This window comes from Acinonyx jubatus, chromosome E3 (assembly GCF_027475565.1).
Source record: "Acinonyx jubatus isolate Ajub_Pintada_27869175 chromosome E3, VMU_Ajub_asm_v1.0, whole genome shotgun sequence".
Taxonomy (NCBI): Eukaryota; Metazoa; Chordata; class Mammalia; order Carnivora; family Felidae; genus Acinonyx; species Acinonyx jubatus.
Window position 1 is genome coordinate 35,007,929 of NC_069398.1, and position 9,801 is coordinate 35,017,729.

Genomic DNA, 9,801 nt, shown 5'->3' on the forward strand with positions numbered 1-9,801 from the left:
GACATCGGCTGCCTGGGCCCATCACTAGCAGGGCAGGAGGGATGCTCTGGGCCTCCCCAGCTACCCACCGATCGAGCCTCCCTCATGCCGTGGCCGGGGTGAGCCTTCCAAAACCTCCTCACCGTTCTCAGAAGCAGCCCAAGCTCCTGGAAGGCCCACCACGAGCATCCCCCGCCCCGCTGCAGAGACAATCCTCCCGCACCTCGACCCTCTGCTCCCGCTGGGGCCTCTGTCTAGCCCCAGTTTGACCGACTTGTCCCGCCCCTTTGTCCTCAGGACAAGCTTTGTGTCCTGAGCTGGTCCCGGTGCCCACGTGTGGCCCATCCCCTGGGCTGTGACTGTGGGGTCAGGGAGGGCCTTGCCGGAGCCCCCTCTGGGGTCCCCGTCCAGGGAAGGATGGACCGGGAGCCTGGGGTGGGGGTGGGCAAGTGGGTCCAGGGAGCAGGGGCCTTTCTCAGAGAAGGGGCCACCCCCCCCCACCACACCCCACCTCTTGCTCCCAGGTCGGCTGTCCTTTCCCAGAGAGCCCCTCCCCTGCCCCGAAGGAAAGGCCACTTACTTGGAGCCCCCATCGTGATGGAAAGCCGGGCACAAGCAGGAAATCCTGGCCAGGCCAGCGCCTCCCTCCTCCCTGGCTGAGCCTCTCCTCTGGCCCCATCTGCGGGTCAGAAGCACAGGAACAAGAGTCCAGGCGGTGGCCGACATCCACGGCCGCCCCCATCCCCGCACGGGCTCGGCTCAGGGCTCCCGGGCAGCGTTCAGACTGCGGGGCTGGGATCTCCCCGGCCGCAAGACTCTGACCCTACCCGGAACCGACTCTTGGAGAGATCACTTCCTGCCGGGCAGCTCTCGGACCCGAGTCCACGGCCTGGCCAGCAGTGCCATCCGGCCCCTGGGCCTCGGTCAAGGCACCAGTTAGTGCGAGACGCAGGATGGCTGTTGGGGGTCCACCCCGGGACCCCAGAGGTCATCTTGTCCACTGTTCCCTTCCAGGGCTTGTACCGCCCATAATTGCTTCCGGTAAAAATACTCTCCTTGTGATGCTGGCCTCTCTACTCCTCCTGCTCAAGCCTCCTCGCCCAGGGGGCATCAGGGCTTGCTTGATCTCCTTCGGTGTTGGGGAGCTCACCACTGCCCCTCCCCGGCAGCTCCTGGCTGTGTGCAGGTACCACCAGCTCTGTCTTGGGAAAGCTTGAGGCCCCTCCTGCCCCACATAGGGCGGCCCCTCCCGGCCCCCAGCCCGTCTCAGACACTGAGCCTCACGCCTCCTGGGGCGTGTCCTAGCCCCGGCCGCCCCCCTTCCACGTGCCCCCTCCCCACCCCTTAGTTCTCGGCAAAGGTCACACGGCCACCAGGAGCTCCTAGAGCTGACTTCTTGGGTGTCCCGGCTCCTCGGGCTCCACGGATGACAGCCTAAGGGCCAGGACCCAGCTGTATGACAGATCGTCATGTGGGCAGCAGACAAAGCACCTAGCCTGTGTGACACAAGCGAGATATCAAACGCCTCCCGGTGCCTCTTTATTGACTAGAAATGTTGTGCTTCGTGCCCCACCGTCTCCTGCCTAACGGGCCGGACGTAGAGCTGGAGGGCAGGCAGACGGCTCTCAGGCAGCCCAGCGAGCTCTAGGCCGGGGGCCCGATGTGGCCTGGGGGGTCCTGCTTCTCCCCAGTGCCAGCGGCCCCCGGACCCACCTGACGGGGGGAGTGTCCCTGTCCCCTGTCCTCCTGGCCCACTTTCCCTTCCCCTCCTGTTGTGGGTCCAGCAGGACACGATTACTCCTCGCAGAGGCCACAGGCAGAGAGGGACTTGCTGAAGGCCGAAATAGGGACGGGAGCGCCCGGCCGGGTCCCCCAACCTGAGGAAGGCTTCGGACCTCGACCCGGACGGACGCACGGGCGCACAGGCTCGCTGCAGCCACAGGGGTGTGGGGGCCCTGTGGCAGGAAGACACCCCCCCTCCCAGAGGCCAGCGGAGAGCGAGCATCCTGAGGGGGGCTTCCGGGCAGGGTCCCCGGGGGCCCCAGCGTCTGCCGCCTCCCCACGCCCTGGGCCGGGGACACCGGGGCCCCCGTGTCTGTCCCTGTATCAGGCCCTCTGCAGCTGCCCGCTGGCTTCTCCTCGGCTGGCCTGGTACCCCAGGGACCGCACTGAGCCAGAAATGTCTGGTCTCAAAGGAAGCTGGGAGGAAACGCACGTTAAGCTAAATGAAGGGCCGTTTCTTCTTCCAGAATAGCTGGGGCCGCGCGCGGCCGACAAGCCTGGGGCTTGGGAGCCAGTCGAGGCACGCGCAGACGGTAATTAATAAAAATGGGTAATGATAGACCATCTGTCCCAGCCTGCACTCCGTGGTGGGGCCACGCCGAGCCCTCATTAGGCATTCCTCTGCTGTGTCCCCACAGATGTCGGCGGTGGCCGTGTGGGTCCTGTGGGAAGACGAGGCTGGACAAATTTAGGCAAACAGCATGGGGTGGGCTGGGCCTCCGCTACGGAGCTCACGCGGGGTCAGCCTGAGCAAGACCCACAGACAAGGGACCTCCATCTGTCCTCCTCCCGGGAAGGGCAGACCGCGGCGAGGCGGGCCTGGTCCCCGCTTGCTGCCCGGGTGACCTTGGACAAGCCTGAAACACTCCTTTGCTCCCCTTGCACCCGATGCGGTCAGGGCACAGCCCCAAGGACAGGGGTCAGGGTGTGCACTTGGAAGCACAGGAATGAGGGTACAGGTCTCCCCGAGACTTGAATGTGCTCGCGCACAAGGCCTCACGTGCAAGGTCTCAGGCACGTCGCAGAGGCCGTGGCTCATGGAGCCCCCGGAGTTGGAGACGCAGGCGAAGCCCCCAGGACGAAGTCCACACGCAGCTGGATGGACCTGCCGGGGGAGCCCCGGGTCCCGGAACTTTCCAGAAGGTGCTGGGCAGGGTCCGTCCTCCTTGACGATTCCGGACACCCTATCTGCTCCTGCCACAGCCCCCTCCAGATGAGGCCTGCGGCCCAGAACTGCCCATGGCCCCAGAGGAGGGTCCATCCAGGGGGCAGACGGGGCTGCACCCCCAGAAAGGCGTGTGGACCCCACATGCCCACAGCTGACAGCCCGGTGGGAGCCAGGTAAGCAAAGAAGGAGACACAGGGAAACGGGGTTTGGCACAGGCAGAGGAAGAGCCCGTGGGGGCCTGGAGCCGGCGGTGGGCTTGATCTCGGGCACTTTGGGGGCACGGGCCAGGGGGCTGGCTGGAGACGCCCACAGCAGCGCTTGGCCTGCCCGGGTCCCCCAGCTGGGGCCGCTCCGGACGACCGGCCAAGAGCCTTCAGAGTGGCGCTCTCTCGCTCGGGCCCGGGTGGCTCAGCCTCGACCGCGGTGGGCAGGCGTGCACAGAGAGGGACACTGAGGCACAGAGCTGAGCGGCCTGCTCAAGGTCATGCGGCATGAGGAGCAGAGTCCAGGTCCCTGCAGGCGGTCCTGGCCCGGAGAGGGAAGGTCCCAGCTCACCCTACTCCCTCCCGCTCACCCCTGCATTCCCTCCCCGGCCGCACCTGCAGCCTCCCGGTGAGGGCCCCAGGCCCACCCCCATCTTGCCTGTCCCGAGGGACCGCCAGCTGAGCAGGACCTGGCTGCAGGTGTTCAGGGCAGCGGGGACACCTGACCCCAGGCCTCTCTGGTTACAGGTAACCCAAGCCTGGCCTGGTCCGCCCTCCGGGAACCTGAGCCTCTGGGTTTGTCTCCGCACAAAGGAGCTCTCAGGACATGGAATCAGAGAGAAATTGTCTGCTCCCGGGGCAGTGATCCTGGCTGAACCCTCTCGGGGCCAGAAGGGCCCTGGAGGTCAGAAGGGAAACTGAGGCCCAGGGAGGGGCTAGCCCTCACACGGGGGCGGGGGTTGAGGCCAGCGCGGAGATGCGAGCCTGGCTCTCCTGACCACACCAGGGATCCTTTCCACGCGGGGGTCTCCTTGGACCAGAGGCCCCCGTCAGGCGGCCAGACGATCCCTGTCAGTGGAGAGACGGGCCGTGGGGAGTCTGGGAAAGGGACAGAGGGCCCAAGGTCAAGGGGATAGAGAGGAGGTGCCTCATTATCACCGTGAATATTCATGTGAGTATATGAATATTCATGGGACCTGTGCTACCACTGTTTGGGGGAAGCTGAGGGGTGGGGCAGACCCCACCTCTCACCCCTCAGATCAACCTCGGAACCCACGACGGTGGCCCTGGGCTTTGGAGCCCGTCCGCCAGCAGACCCAGCAGGGCCCCCTCTCCAAGGATCACCAGGGAGCAGGGGCCAGTGTGGCAGGGACACGTTGCCTCTCCCTGCCACGAACTTGGGCTCCAGAGCCCAGCTGGTCACAGACACCTGAAGACAGGTCTGACCTCTCCAGGTGACCGGCAAGCAGCCGGGAGGAACTGGGGAGAGGCCGACGCTGCTTGAAACGGGCTCCCCTGGGGGCCCACGGGGAAGGGACATGTCCCGCCTGCGGTGGAGGGAACCCAGAGAAGGAAATGGAGGAAGGCTCAGAGAGGGTCAATGACTCACCGAAGCCACACAGCAAAATCAGAGGGAAGCCCAGGGCTGCATCCTGGGGGGGGGGGGGGGTTGGGGGGGGGCTGGTGTGCAGGAAGGTGACCTATGAGCTGGCTCCTACCCCAGAACAGGCACGTAGCTCTTGTCAGCAGACCCGCAATCGGCGTTTGTTGAATGAAAAACTGATCTACAATCCTATGTTTGTCTCTATTTAAAGATGGGGAACCAGGGTGCCGGGAGTTGGGGGGCTCAGCTGGCTGAGGTTCAAGCTCTTGATTTCAGCTCGGGTCATGACCTCATGGTTCGTGGGTCTGAGTCCCTCTGCACCATCAGTTTGGAGCCTCCTTGGGACGCTCTCTCTCCCTCTCTCTCTGCCCCTCCCCTGCACATGCTCTCTCTCTCTCTTTCAAAATATATACATAAAACTTTAAAAAAATAAACAAGCAAAGACAGGGAAACTGAGTGTCAGCAATGAAGGGACCCGCCCAGGTACCACTGGTAGGGTGTGGGGGACCAGCAGCCTTTGCTTTGTGGGGAAACGTGTGCAGGCCGGACAGGGGTCTGTTGCAGCCCGCCTCCTCTGTGACCTCGGTCCCCCATGAAGCAGAGCTGAGCAGAAGCCCGGGGCCTAGGGAGCGGAGGGGGCAGGGGAGGGGAGGGCCCGGACCTTGGCCCCGAAGCCACCCTCCAGCCCAAGTGCGCGCACCCACACGCACCCCGGTCCGAGTGGGTGACAAGGCAGGCGGGAAGCCGCGTAGATAAGAAATGAAATGAGAAGGCTGACAGTCAGTGGGAAAGAAAAATAATCATAAATGATGGTTTTTATTAAAAAAAAAACTTCACCGGGAAAATGCATGCTCCTTCCAGCAGCCCAGAAAGAGCCCAAAATGTAATAAGGGGGAAGAGAGGAGAAGTAGAACGGAAAATTAAAATCATGAAAGTAGCCCGAGAAGATCTCCTGATTTCTGCTGGGAGCTCACGCACAGAGGGAGCGGGGAGGAGCGCGGGAAGGACAGAGGGAGGAGGGGGAGGGTGCCAGTGTTGTGTGAAGGGATAAACATTATTCTGCAACCAAATTGCAGAGCGGCGGCAGGAGGGACAGATAATCTATCACGGAGCAGTGATGGATGTCCCTGCTGCAGCCAGAGGCCGGCGGAACCTGGGGTCCGAGAGGGTGGGTGGGCGGGCAGGGGGCTGCCTCTGAGGGCCCAGGGCAGAGGCCGCAGCCCAGCTGGAGAGATAGTGTCTGTGCCAGAAGGGACCTTGAGGGCGTGTGGAGTCCGATCAGAAGGAGAGAAGGGAAACAGGCCCAGAGAGGGGAGGCCGGCCCCGAAGCCACACAGCAAGCTAGTGTCAGGGTGAGGCAGCAGTCGGTCCTGCCCCCTCGCCGCGTCCTGTCCTGCGTGGGGAAGCGGCACCCCGTCCCTCAGGGGGGCAGGGCCGCGGATCCAGTCTGCGATTGCTTCCGAGTCTGGAATCGGCCCCCCGAGGGGGCTGCGTCAGCTCACAGCCCGGAGCGGAAGGCGTGTGTGTGTGGAGGGCCTGGCCGGGGGTGGGGGTGGGGGGCGTGTGTGGCGACGGGAGCTGGGAGGGGCTCCAGCTGGGCTCCCTCCGTGTCCCGCGGGAGAAGAGGACCCCCGGATCTGGACCCTGTCCATCTCCAGCACCAGCAGGCACCTGCCCCGTGTCTGGCCCAGAAACTAACGTCCAAGGTCCAGCTGAGCTCGCAGGGTGGCCAGGGTCCTCGGGGCCCAGGGGCTCCGGGCCTCTCCTCACCCTCCCGGGACCTCCGGGGGGGCGGTGGCCGTGGCTGCAACATCACCTCCCTCCCCGACGGGCGCTGTGGGGGCACCGGCCAGCTCCCTGCACCCCGCTCTCTGCCCTGCTCAGCGGCACACCTGAGACCCCGTGCGGAACAGGTGGACAAGGAGGGGGCAGCTAGACAGGCCCCCTCTAGAGAGTTCTAAAGTGAATCAAGAGACAGAGAAACCGGACAGACAGAGTAATGAGACCAATACAGAGAGATCTCCCCAGAACCCCCAGCTGTCCAGGACCCCCACCTTCCTGGGGCTCCTTCCCCTTGCCTCCTTGGTTCCCCACATCTACATGGGACCTCCACCTCCCAAGATTTCTAACCCCCTACCCACTAAGAAGCCCAAATCTTGCCTTCCCAGGACCAACGTTTTCTAGGATCCCCATCTCCAAACTCCCCAAGACTTGCCCTGTCCCGAGACCCCACCTCCCCAGACCCCGCCTCCCACACCCCACCTCCCCAGACCCCACCTCCCCAGAACTTACCTCCCCGGAACCCCATCTCCCCAGAACCCCATCTCCCTAGGACCCCTGCTCTCCCAGACCCCCTCCATGCACCTCTGTCCTCCCACCCTGGGGCTCCCTGCCTCCCTGGACCCCTCACCCAGCGCACCCTCCCCACCCCTACCGTCAAGGGCGGGACCTGTGGGGCCCTTTCCCTGCAAAGCCCCTATGCCTCCTACCTCCTTTGCTCTGAAATTAAAGGTGATCTCAACCTCCTTCAGGAAGGTTCGGTAGCAAACACCACTTGGCCTTCTTGTCGCTTTGACCAGAGCCGGGAGACTTTGCTTACTGCACAGGAGGGGAGTGGCCGCAGCAGCTTTCGAGCTCTGGGCGCTGGACACGGCTCCGCCCCGGGTTCCTTCTGTCTGCAGCAGGAGAAAGGACATGGGGTTGGGGTCCCAGCGCCTGCTACGCCGGAGAAATGGGGAGCAGAACGGGCCTCTCAGGTGGTCATGGGGCCGGTACCCACCTGCCTGGGGGAGCCATGACTATGTTCAGCCCTGGGGAAGGAAGCACACCCCGCTGTGGCCATCCTGGGTGTACGTGACCCCCTGACAGGGGGGTGCAGGGCAGCACCCCACCTCCCCAGCCGCCTGTGGGCCGGGGGCTGGGGGGTCATGAGGCACTTCATTCCTTCAGGCCCATGAGGCTGTTCCCGTGGGGTCTGCAGGCAGCTGGGCGCTAGGAACCGGGAAGGGCCTGCTTGTCCGAGGAGCTTTGCAGGGGAGGGGGGCAGGAGAAGGGGGCTGAGGGGTTCAGAGCAGAGGTTTGGGCTTCCCGAAGGTGGATTTCTATGCTGCTGAGTTTTGCCTCTGAAATTGGCAAAGGCTTTCTTGGTCCCAGGAGACCGGAAGGGAAGGAGGGAAGGGATGGGAGCCAGGCCAGAAAGGGGGGGAAGGGGGGGCAGGGCGCCTGGCCCCGAGGGGCTGAGGGCTCTCTCAGGCCCAGCTGGCCCGACTCCAGGGGTCCCCTGCACTCAGGACACCAGGGAGAACCCGGTGATCAGGCCAGCGGCTCGGAGGGCCTCTGCTCCCAGGCTCCTGAGCTTTGAGCTCTGCTCCTCTGAGGGATTTTTCATCAGATGCAAATGATTTCCTGCAGGGGAGGCAGCAAAGCCTCCTTCCACCCGAGCACCCCTGGCCCCAGGTCTCCAACTGCCCCCAGGGCTCTACGGAGCCAGCCCCAGATTGGGGGCCACCCCGGGGCCAGCCCCCCCCCCCCCGGGGCCCCATCGGGAGGAGGGGTGGTGATGATGGAGGGCAGACAGGGAAGCTGGCCTGAGGTGGGGAAGGGCTTCTTTCCTGATCAGAGGGGGGACAGCCCTCGGCCGCCCCCACCCCGGCCCCGGGGCCCCTCCGTGTGACACCAAGCCCCCCCATCCCTCACATCCCCGAGGGTCGATTAAGATGTCTGGAGTTGATTAGATTCTGACACTGATGAAATCCAGAGGTAATTAGCAGAGGAAAAAAAGTTTTGATTAGTCCTCAGCATAATTCCCTGCAATTATTCAAAGTTCATGCCTGCAGGGGGTGGAATATCTCCAGGAATATTTATTTATATCAGGATTTTTTTCATCAACTTTGTGAAGCTAGTTAATCACCAGGCCTGAACTTGTTAACTCGGAGGCTTGATGGGACCGAGCTGGGCCCCCGTCACCCTCGGAAGAGAGAGTGGGGACCCCCCCCCCAGCACATGACTTGGGGCACGCCTGCCAGCTTGCTGGGTTTGTTGTCACCATCTCACTCACACGGGGTCTCGGCCATCGGATCCATGTGCCCAGCTCTGGAGCCACCGTTGCCCCAGCGCACACACAGACCCCACCACGGGGCCCTTGCCCAGGCCGTGTGTCCCCCAGGTGGTCAAGGAGACCCTTACCTGTGGCGGAAAGCCCAGGCCAGGCAAGGCTTCGTAGGCCCTGCTGCCGGACTAGAGGTGAAGGGTGACGTCTGAGGCCCTGCTTCCTGCCCTGGGCCCTGGAGCCACCTCGCAGGGCACCGCGGACCTGGAAGACAGATGTTTCAGGAAAGCCCCGGGGCAGGTTCGGGGACATCCTCTGGGGCTCTGGCTGGCCAGCTCACAGCCACATTCAGCGACTGTGAGCTCAGAGTGACAGCTCGGGTACTGGTCCACGTCACTGTTTCCCCCATCACCTGGCTGGGACCTCCTGAAAGGACAATCGTGGAGGAGGTGAAGGAGGGAGGGAGGGAGTCTGGTAACGAACCGGAAACCCAACGTTGAAGGAAAAGGGGTTTGACTGTCAGAAAAGCGCCTCAGCCTCTGATGAAGGGGAATGAGGCCAGGGCTGCCCCCCACCCCGCTCCCAGGCAGCCATGGGGCCGCCCCCCGCCCCCCACCCCTCAAGTCCACAAGCTCAGGCCTTCTCTATGTCCGGTCGCCTCGGGAACCGCAGCACGTGGAAAGCTAACACGGGGTGTCTCGGTCCCATCTGTCTGCAGAGGCTGGAGGGCAGAGCCCCGGGTAGGGCTGGTCCCCTTGGGGAGCTGTGGGCTGGGGGAATCTGGGGTCCTTTCTGCCGCAGAGCCCAGGGTCCACGCGTGTGCCGACCGTGGTTCTAAAAAAGGCCACAACGCCACTTGCCCGTCCAGCCAGGCCTTCCAGAACCCGGCCACTGCCCCGCTGAGAGGCGGAGTCTGTCCCCGCCTGCGTTTGGGGGCATCCGCCACGTGGCATGGCCACGACATGCTCTGTGGTTTCTGAGGCTGGGTCACACAGGCCGATACAATTGCCACCTGGCTGTCTCGGGGACACCTGCTGTGGGAACCCTGATGCCTATTCTTTGGAAGCCCAGGCCCCGCGGAGAGGCCCACGGGCAGCCCAGCCTGAGTGCGTCCCGGGGAACCTGCCCCATCCTGTGCCTTCCGGCTCGTGCCCAGCCCTGCCCGCATGGCAGATTCGAGAGCGGAATGAACCATGGTTTCAAGCCACCGAGTCTGGGCTGTCAGCACGTGGACCCC